Source organism: Artibeus jamaicensis, unplaced genomic scaffold, assembly GCF_021234435.1.
Source record: "Artibeus jamaicensis isolate MK-2021 breed Jamaican fruit bat unplaced genomic scaffold, CSHL_Jam_final contig_1015, whole genome shotgun sequence".
Lineage (NCBI taxonomy): Eukaryota > Metazoa > Chordata > Mammalia > Chiroptera > Phyllostomidae > Artibeus > Artibeus jamaicensis.
Genome location: NW_026521194.1, coordinates 19872344 through 19883494, shown reverse-complemented (window position 1 = coordinate 19883494; position 11151 = coordinate 19872344).

The following is an 11151-nucleotide window of genomic DNA, read 5'->3' as shown; positions in this document are numbered from 1 at the left end:
TCCTGAATAAGTTTTCTAACCTAATGCCTTATCACCTCTGAATAGTATATATTTCTTATAAACAAGAACACTCTCCTCCATAACCACAGTCCACCAACATCAGAAAGTTAACGTTGATACATTGCTACTAATCTGACCCTCAAATTGCATTCAAATTTTGCCAGGTGTCCTCATACTTTATAGCAAAAGATTCTATTCAGAATCTTCACTTTCATTTAGTTTTCACATCTTGATTGTGTCCTTCACTGTGGACAGTTCCTCAGTCTGTACTTTCACAGCTTTGGCTGTTTTGAAGATTACAAACTGTTATTTTGTAGAATGTTCCTTGACTTGAGTCAGTTGGATGTTTCTTCATAAGTAAAATCAAGTTACTGGCCAAAACAAAGAAATCTTTGGCCAAACAAAGAAAAAACCAACGAAGTGATGCCACATTCTTTTAAGTGCATGCTGTCAGGTGGCTCACCATCTCAATTTGTTACTTATAGTGTTGATTTTGGTCACTTAACTAATGTGTTATCTGTCGAGTTCTCCGCTCTAAAGTACTCTTTCCTCTTTATAGTTAATACTTAATGCAGAGGTACTTTGAAATTTTGTACCTCTTCTGTTCCTCATAGAAGTTTCAATTTATTCATTTGTTCTTTTATATCTATATGGTTGCCTAATTTGTCCAATGAGTAAACATGTGTCACTATCATTGTTTTATTTTTATCCTTAAATTGTCCCATTCTTGGCTAATGAAAGACTATTTAAGCTAGCTCTTGTGTTTGTCTAACAAGACATCATTATTCTTTCAGCATTCCCTTGTTTCTGGCAGAACAAGGCATGCCAGACTCAGCTCATACTTTCCCTATCACAGTGCTGGAATCCACAGTTTCTCCAAGGAGCCCTGGTATCTTTTGGGTGGGCAAAGATTTATTTTTAGCAGATAAGATCTAGGCATTAGTTATGCATATTACTATTGGGATTTCCCAGTTCCTATGCCCCTCAGTGAACAGACCTGGGCCACACACACACACAAATGTAGATGTAAATGTGTGTATATATATGCTTATGAGTATGTATACGTGTATATAATATGAATATTTAAATATAGACGTAAATGTGTACACACGTGTATACTAACATATGTGTAAATATAAAATGCATGTAAGTATAGATGTAAATGTGTGTATATATAACATACATATGTGCACACATACAGACATTAACATCTTTTTTGTATCTGTATCTATCTATATAAGTTTATACTTTTGCCCTTAAGTCCAATACAACACTACAGGGTCCATCCTAGATTTATTCCTTTCTATTATTTGTCCCTCTTATGACAGTGAGAAACCTGACTCTCTTTATCCTTAGTATATTTGCATATTTGATCAATCCGCCATTATTTCATCAACTTCCCATCTTGGTAGTGCCCCCTCCCCGATGTGGAAGTTCCCTTTCTCTGCCTGGGTTCTGACTCTTTGATTTGGGAACTCAAGAGTTAAATGTTAGTGTCAGTCGTAGTAAATAGTCTTAAGTGGGAAGCTGCAATTCCAGGAACAGCAATTCAACCGGTGTGCCCCAGGGTTCTGCAAGCAATGGAGATGGTATCTGAGCCATTGTGTTTCAGGGAGAGAAGTCCTTTGTCTGACTCAGACAAAAAAAACTGTTGATCAGCAGATAAAGAAATACTAGGAAAATTGCCACAGGACTGCTACTCTTATCTGATTAACCTTTTCCCAAACTCCTTACCTACCTTTCTTTCTCCTTACAAAAAAAGTCAGCTTGATAAGATGAGATACTAAGATGGTTTTTGAGGGTACATAAGCCATCATTTTCTCAGATGGCCAGCATCTGAATAAAGCACCCATAAATATTCAATCCTTGTCTCTACTTATCGGTTCTGGTAGTGGCAGGCAGCCTGAATGCTGACTTTTCCAGTTTCATCTTTGGTCTAGTGAACGCCATCCTGGAACTGGCCAGCTTGAGCTCTGAGTCTCCATGCTAGGCTCTCCCACCCTCTGAATGCCCTTTCCACTCCGAGCTGTTGATATGGGAAACTTTGAAAAACCTCTGTTTAACCTTTATTTGCTCAGCTCCCAGGCACCCTAAGGAGAATGATGGGGCTGTCTAGGATAAGTAAACAACAGTGCATTAGCTAGGACTGAGATTAACACCCCTGCTGTTAAAAACTGACCTTCGAATTTAACCTTTGTACTTTACTTTCGCCTCGTAGCTAGAACTAACTTCTGCATTCCACTTCTATATCTTGCTTTGCTACGTAGACAAGAAGGCCCCGTAAACTTTAAAAACCCCAAGAATCCTTTGCTCGGGGCTCAGAATTTGGACACTGACTCCTATGGGCCCGTGCACGTTAAATAAACCTCGTACTCCAGAAACCCTCAGTGCCTGGTCACTTCATTTTCCTGCAACACTGTAACACCTAAGGCAGGTGTTTTCTCCATCCCTAGCTCAGGCCACTGTGGCTCCCTTGGCCTGGGGTAGGTAACCTTATGGCCCATGCTAAGTTCCAATTGCCTATAGTGATTACTGGTTTGATGCTCTTTATTGACAGCCATTCCTTCCCAGTGTCTCTTTCTTACTTCCCTACTGGTGTTTCTTTCACTTCCCACTTAAACTGCTTCTCTTTCTTACTGGTGTTTCTTTTCACTTCTCGCTTGGTGTTACTTTTGCTTACATTCATATTGGTCTTTCATTCACTTCTCACATAAACTGTCTCAGCCTCTGTTTTGGGGGAACTCCAACTTGGACACCCTATGCCCCTTCTATTTGCCACATAGAGGAAACTGGTTTTCCATGGTTTTGGGCCCTGGTGCTTCATCCTCTCTTGTTTGTTCCTTGATTCCATCTATACCTTTGGAGAGAATTCCTGCATTTCCCTCTTCACTTAACCTTTAGGTTATTAGTCATTTCTGTAGAGGCTCTGACTGAATCACACTCAAATATGCTTCATTCCCTCTGTGACATGGAATCCTACTAGGATCTGACTTCCTTGTTTAGGAGTATTAGCTTGAATTCCAATGAATAAAAGTCTCTGCCTTGTTATATCTTTTTCTGTTAAATTCACATTCTTCACAAGAGGGGACTCAGAGTTACATGGCAAGAAATTACTTTCAATCAGAAATAAATTTTAACAAATATATCTTTTCCCAGGCTTTTGAGAACATGCCAGAATGGGGATAGGTTTTATTTGCAAAGCACAGCAAAACTTCATTTAAAAAACACCCTTTTCCTCATTGTCAGTGCCTCTCACATGCCTGGAGGCAGCTCTTGAAGCATCTCTTTTCTTTTTTCTTTTCCTAAAACCTTCTCTAAGCAGCCTGCACATCTCTTTTTTCTAATTCGTATTGTCCCTGTACTGATTTTCTAAAGCTGCTGTAACGGATTATCACACACTTGGTGGTTTAACACAATATATATGTATTCTTTAGCAGTTCTGGAGGCCACAGGTTTGAAATCAGTTTCACTGGGCTAAAGTCAAGGTGTTCTTCATTCAGACTGGTTCTTCTGGTGGGGGATCCAGGGGAGAATCCATTTTCTTGTGTTTCCAAAGCTTCTGGTGGCTGCTAACTTTCTTTGGCTCATCATCACTCCCATCTCTGCTTCTGTAGTCACACCGCCTTCTCCACTCCTGTTGTTGAGTCTCCCTGTACCTTTCTCTTATAAGGGCACTTATATGGACATTTAGAACCCATATTGATAATCTAGGATGATTCTACCTCCTTCAAATCCTTAACTAACCACACCTTCAAGCATCCACAATCATTTGCACAGTCCCTTTGAGGTAATACAAGGTAATTTATAGGTTCCAGGGATTGGGACTTGGGTCTCTTTTATGGATGATTATTTAGCCTATTGTAGTCCCCTAGCCATCATGGTTTTGGGGGAGGGTGAGAATCCCTTCTGAATCTTTCCTTCCACTCTCTACCTGGGTTTTTATATTTAGGATTGCCTATCCCCTACTGTAATAATTTCTTTCTGAAATTCCATACTTTTTCTTGACAAAGCTCTAATTATTACCTCCTTTATATTCTTTCTCTGGCCAGCAGGCCGCATTATAAGTCATGATTAAGTTTAGACTTCAGCCCACTGGGTGAGTGACACTCATTACTCTTAGCAGAGCCCATGCCAAAGTAGAGGGAGACCAGGCCAGTATGCCTTCAGTGTGTGTGCAGTGGTGAAGTCAACTCTGTTAATTCCAGTTTCCTTTCCTTTCTTTCTTTTTAAAAAATTGATGAGAGAGAGAACAAGAGAAACATTGATTTGTTATTCCACTTATTCATTGGTTGATTTTTTTTATGTGCCCTTTTAACAGGGTGTAGCCAAGAGGGGGGCCCCAAATAGGGATTTGGAATGGGGGTCCAGAACTCAGGGTATCCAGGAAATATTAGGATGTCCTCACCCCTTCCCCCATAGGTGTGGATTGGGGAAGGGACACATGGAGCAGGAACATGCAGAGCTGTTTTGTACAGCCACAGCTTTGCAGCTAAGCTCTGGCATGGTCATTTAACATACCTATAACCTTTAATTGGTTGCATAGATATGATAAATAGCTGAGGCCATGCTTGGAGCCAGGGGGATGGAAGTCATTTCCACCCCAGATGTAACTAGGGGGCAGGTCCCTTGTGTTACAGCAGGTGAGAGCTTGGAGAAGATTGACTCCATGACATGGGGCCATGCCTGCCTACACTCACCATGGCAGCCCAGCAAAGCTGGAAGGATATGGGAGTGCTGGCAGCTGTAGCTAATTGTGGGAGGAGTCAGAAAAGGGGCTGTAGAGCAGGACTGGCATAAAGTTTTAAACCCAGATGTGGCAGCCATTAAGGGGAGAGAACCATGTGGCTGTGGCAATAGAAAGAGAACCACGCGGCTTTGGCCAGAGTGGGGACACCCACAGCCATGTGAGAGAGAGATTCATGCTGTTTTGCCAGAGTGCAGACCCCCACAGCTTAGGTGAAAAGGGAACCACGTGGCTTTGCCAGAGTGTAGAATCACCATGTGACTTTAGAAGAGAACCACTGCTTGGCTATGGCAGAATGGCAACTGCCCCCTCTCCCCACAGCTTTAGTGGAGAGAAGAATCATGTGGTTTTGGCCAGGGTGGGGACCCCTGCAGCTTTTGTAGAAGAGGATCACATGGCTTTGGGGTGCTCCCTTTGGCCCCGTGGCCTGGGAAGCAGGAGAGACTTTGCCTGGAAAATAGGTACAAAGAACTCTTGCCAGTAGACCATGAGAAGGTACCTACAGCTGGATTGGCTTTGGATTAACTAGAGATCCTGCCTGGATGGTGACACAGCTGATGGTTCCCACAGCTGGAATCACGGACGTTTGCTTCTTTTCCTGAGATACAGTACCCCAAATTAGGGCAGGTGGAGAAGGAAGCACTGTGGGCGTTTGTGGGTATCTAAAAGGATTTTAATGAAGACATTAGGCCACTACTTTAAGTCTGTATAGCTTTAAATAAACATTTCCTTTCCTTTTCCCAAATCTCTGGCATTGAAAGACATCTTTCCTCTGGCAGCGGACAAGTGAACCTAGTGGGGCATCCTTTCGGTAATAGTATATTGGTGTACCCCCCCCCCCTTGGCCCTGTGTGTCTTGTTCTGTAACAGTTTTTGGTGACTCAGCAGGGACAAATAATTGCCCCCCCAGTCTGTTCTGTAACATTCTCACTAGAGATCAAACCCAAAACCTTGGTTGATGTACTGGGATGATGCTCTAACCAACTGAGCTACCTGGCCAGGTCCTCCAACTTCCTTTTCATTATGTCTATTGAAAGGAGCTACAGACACAGTTGGTTGTTTGCTAGTTGGTCCATGATAGTGCATTCCTAAAGAACAGTCTACTTGGAAATCAGTACGGTTTGAACCCCTGTTAAGAAAAGACTCAATTGCCTCATTAAGCCAGGGACCTCTCCTGTCCTATGTGCCACTGGGTCCTTGTCACTGGAATAAATTCCTTTTCTTGCTTTATCTGGCAGGACCTGCCAGAATCTTAAAACAAGTTGGCATTAGCTTTTAATGGCTGTTTAGTTTATTAATGTGGGAAGTGTGCTAGACTTAAATTATTTTGGGTCAGAGTTTTCCCTTTAATAGAAATCAGGGTGGGGATCTCCTATTTTCCTCCTTCCCATGCTATATATTAAATTCCGTGGGGTCTGAATTTATATCCTAGCAACATCAAGAAATATGGCTGTTTCTGGGAAGCATTCTTCTTTTAATATAAAGAAACCCAAGTGAATGAACATGAAGAATATGGGAACCATTGACTGCTTTTCAGTCGAAGCTTGGATCCAGCCTAACATTTTCCAGATAGTTCTTTGAGCATAAATCCTATTAGCATGTGAGGAGCAAAGGGGTGATTTAAAATAACCAAACTGCCTATGTACCCTTCTTTGTTGCCTAGACCCTTACTCTTTCACCCTAAAGAAATAATTGATTTATGTTGAATTTCATACTTCAGAAATATATTACAAAATCTCAACTGTCCAGATTCTCAAATGTCTAGAATAATCTATTTTATGTGAGTGAAGGCAAGGTCTATCAAATATTATCACAAGGAAAAGTGTTTATAAAGCTCAGCAGAACAATCAGAATCTACACAGGCTCTCCTCCAACCAGAGTCTTCAACTTTACAGATAGTCTGAAGTAGTAAAATGAATTTCCCATGATTACAATCTTAGTGAGTCTCAGAAACAGACCAGAAACTATACCTCTTATTTTTGACACCATTGTTTTTTCCCACTTGCTTTGTCTTACCCAGCCCAGCATCACGTATCTTATATCCTCCCCATAAATGTTCAGTCTTCCCTTTCCATTCCTCTTCCTCCTCCCCCTGAGGAAGACTGAAGAGAATAAAGAAAGAGAATGGGCTTGCAGCAAGTAAAGGAGAACTTTCTATGGAAGAAGGTTTGTCAATTCCAGTCTCCACTTAATTCTTCTTCCTCTTCATCAAGACTCATTCCTACCTCTAAACCTTCCATCTGTCCTCCATTGTTCTCCCAACACTCCTCTCTGCCCCTGATCACTGAGACACTGATATAACACCCTTCAGAACCCAAGTTTTAACCACACATGAGAAGCTATAGCCAAAACTGTTTCTGAATGAGAGAGTCAGTGGAAATGAGGCCTAGATTCCTGAGTTCTGGAACTCAGATCCTATTCTTTTACTTTCCACTAAATCCTTTTAGTTTATGTGCAGCTATACTAACCATCATTTTTCTAAAATCTAAGAGTTAGGTAATTACCTCATCATTACCTTAGCAAGAAAATAACCCGAGATCACTAAACTCAGCCTTTGAGATTTCTTTTGGTATGATTGATACATCCAAGATGGAGGCACAGGTAGATATGCCTCACTTCCTCACACAACCAAAATAAGGATAATGACCAATTTAAAAACAAAAAAACAACCAGAACTGCCAGAAAATTCAAATGTATGGAATTTCAACAACAAAGGAGCTAAAGAAGAAATATTCATGCAGACCGGTAGAAGGGGTAGAAATGGGCAGCCAGGGTGGAGAGGATGTGGCAAGGCAGAGGCTGGAGGACCAGGTGGGTGAGGCAGTTGTTGGTGGTCCCACATTTGGGTGCAGATAAACCAGGAGAAACAACTGGGGAGTGAGACAGATTATGCAACCCAGGGTTACAGTGTGGGAAAAAAAAGCCTCAAAACTTCCTGCTGTAAAAACCACAGGAGTTGCTGTGGTGGGAGAAACTCCCAGCCTCACAGGAGAGTCTGTGGAAGAGACCCACAGGGTCCTAGAATGTACACAAACCCACCCATTTGGGAATCAGCACCAGAAGGACCCAATTTTCTTGTGGGTAGCAGGGGTAGTGACATAAAGTGGGCTGAGAGCTGAGCAAGTGCCACTGTTCACTCTCTGACCCCTCCCCCACATACAGCTCCACAACGCAGCAAAGTAGGCTGCCCAGCTCTGGCAAATACCTAAGGCTTTGCCCCTTACAGTGTAACAGGTGCACCTAGACAAAGAAATACTGCCTAACTGAGAGAACAGATCAAAATGCCAGAAAAAGAATGAAGTGATGTGAAGATAGCTAACTTATAGATGCAGAGTTCAAAATACTGCTAATCTGGGTGCTCACAGAAATGATAATGGAAGAAGTGAAGGCTACAGAAAGTGAAATAGAGAAAAATATACAGGGAACCAATAGCAAAGGGAAGGAAACCAGGACTCAGATCAATGACTTGGAACAAAGGGAAGACATAAACATCCAACTAGCACAGAATGAAGAAACAAGAATTCAAAATAATGAGACAGGTTTAGGAATCTCTGCGACAACTTGAAACATTCAAATATCCAAATCATAGGGATGCCAGAAGGAGAAGAACAAGAGCAAGAAATTGAAAACTTATAGAAAAAATTAATGAAAGAATTCTTCCCCAGTACTGTGAAGGAAATAGAAATTCAAGTCCAGGAAGCTCAGAGAGTCCCAAAGAAGTTGGACCCAAAGAGGAACATGCCAAGACACACCATAATTAAATTACCCAAGATTAAAGATAAGAAGAGAATATTAAAGTCAGGAAGAGAAAAAGAGAGTTACCTATAAAGGAGTTCCCATCAGATTATCAGCTTATTTCTCAAAGAAACCTTATGGGCAAGAAGGGGCTGGAAAGAAGTATTCGAGGTCATGAAAGACAAGGACATACCTCCAAGATTACTCTATCCTTCAAAGTATCCTGCATTTAGAATGGAAGGGCAGATAAAGTGCTGCCTAGATAAGGTAAAGTTAAAGGAGTTCAACATCAACAAGCCCTTATATGAAATGTTAAAGGGACTTATCTAAGAAAAAGAAGATCAAAACTATGAAGAGTAAAATGACAACAAACTCACCACTATCAACAACCAAACCTAAAAAACAAAAACAAACTAAGCAAACAACTAGAACAGGAAGAGAATCACAGAAATGAAAATCACATGGAGGATTATCAGTAGGGAGGAAGAGGAAGGAGAATGGGGGGAAAATACAGGGAATAAGAAGCATAATTGGTAGGTAGAAAATAGACAAGGGGAGGTTAAGAATAGTTTGGAGAAGCCAAAGAACTTATACGTATTTATGGACATAAATAAGGGGAGGAGTAGATTGCTGGAGAGAAGGGGGGTACAAGGCAGAGGGGGATAAATGGGGAGAAAGACATGGAACACTGTAATAGCATAATCAATAAAATATACTTAAAAACAAAAAAAAGATTTCTTTTGGAAAACACTCTGAAGAAAAGATATACTTACTGTCAGTCACTAAGGGTGTAGAATCCTATGTTAAAGTTATCAGAATCTGTATTTTACTGTGTTATCACAAGTCCAGCTGATATCATCCACTCACCTAACCTACCAGTCAGAATATGGTCCATTTTCACATTCTAGGCCTGCCACTGATTGGGATATATGGAATATATACAATAAATACAATGAAAAATGTGTTCAGCATCACTATTTAGCAAGACAATACAAGTTAAAACCACAACAAGATGGCACTACCCACTCACTGGTATGGCTAAAATGAAAGTGTGGCTAGATATGGAACAAAGCTCTCATTCATTGATACTGAGAACACAAACTAGTAGCGCCACTTTAGAAAATAGTTTGGCAACTTATTGTAAATTTAGCATACCCTTATCATATGACCTAACAATTTCACTAGTGGGAATCTTCCCTAAGGAAACAAAAATACAAATGTTCACAGCAGCACAATTCATGATAACTAAAAACTGAAACCAACCAAATGTTCCTTAACTGATGATACTGAAGTCCAAAAATTGTAGTATTCCTACTTGTGATAAATAATAAAATGATCCACTTAAACATTAGGCTTAATTGTTAGAATTTCAACTGAGCCTTTTGGAAAAACATTATAAAACAGAAAAGAAAATGAACTTCTAGAGATAGGTTCTATGCTTGAAAAAAGATGAAACAGAATGAAATTCTACTCAAAGCCTAAAGTATCCAAAATCTGAGGGCAGACAATAGTACTTTGAGGATACAGGTCAGAAAACAGCTTTTACTAGATTAGGAGGGAAATATTCTAAAACATGGTAGAAGCTTCAGTTTAGAGAACTACTGAGAGTGAGTCTCTGCTAGAAAAAAATGTAATAAGTAAAAGAATTTCTTTTCTAGAAAGCGTGTTTTACAGGCCTGAGCAATTCTACTTCAAGAGGTAGGAGTAGCAGCCATTGTGTCATAGGACTGAAAATGCTGCTTGGAAATAGGTGTGATAATGATGGTTTAAATAGATATCACACTAGGTATGGCACCTGGGCAGCAGAAATACAAAACTTGAAGGGGAAATGGAAATATCTTGTGACTGGTGTGGTAACCACTGGAAATGTCTACACTTTCTAAGAAGGCTATGACGTGACCAACACCTGTCCCTGAGAAAAAAAGGTAGTATGATCTTGTATTTTTGCTCAGATGTGACATTAATCTCTTAGGAGAAATTAATCTCTTACAAGAAATTGCTCCCAGTTGGGTTTAATTTCATAATCATGAAGTTTAGATGACTGACATCAGCTGACTGACATCCTGGCAAGACCAAAATTGAGATCTCCTCTCTGACTACTCTTCTCTCAGTGCCGTGATTCACGGCAACGGTCTTTGGCCACATTAATGTGGCCCAGACTGAGTACTATTGTGTTCAATAGATTTCACCTGAGATGGGGTGGAGACTAGATTTTTGTCTTGTGTTAAATTCCATGAGCACTACCTTCTTTGATAATCCAGGTGTGTCTTTGAATTCTTTAAATGTTGGGGAATACCAAAAATTACAGTTATTTTAGTGATAAAAATCCCAGGCACCAGTGGTTGAAAGAACTTAGACTACCAGATTTCTGAGATTAAGTCTTTCAGTGGAGCCTAAGTAGAATAAGGACTAGGAGAAAAAGAATTAAGGATGTTAATTCTTTTGCACTTTAAATTATTAGGACCTGAACTTGCAAGAGAATTTAATCTTTGGACTTTGGTTTCTTCTGAGAATTTCACAATGGGAGGAAATTTATATGCAAATTTTGCATACACTTATGTTTTTGGAAATTTATTAGTATACTATATTAGTGTAATATATTGTCAATTCCATCTTCCTTTTCATTCTTCTTTCTCTTCACCAAGGCTCAACCCTACTTACAAACCTCCTGC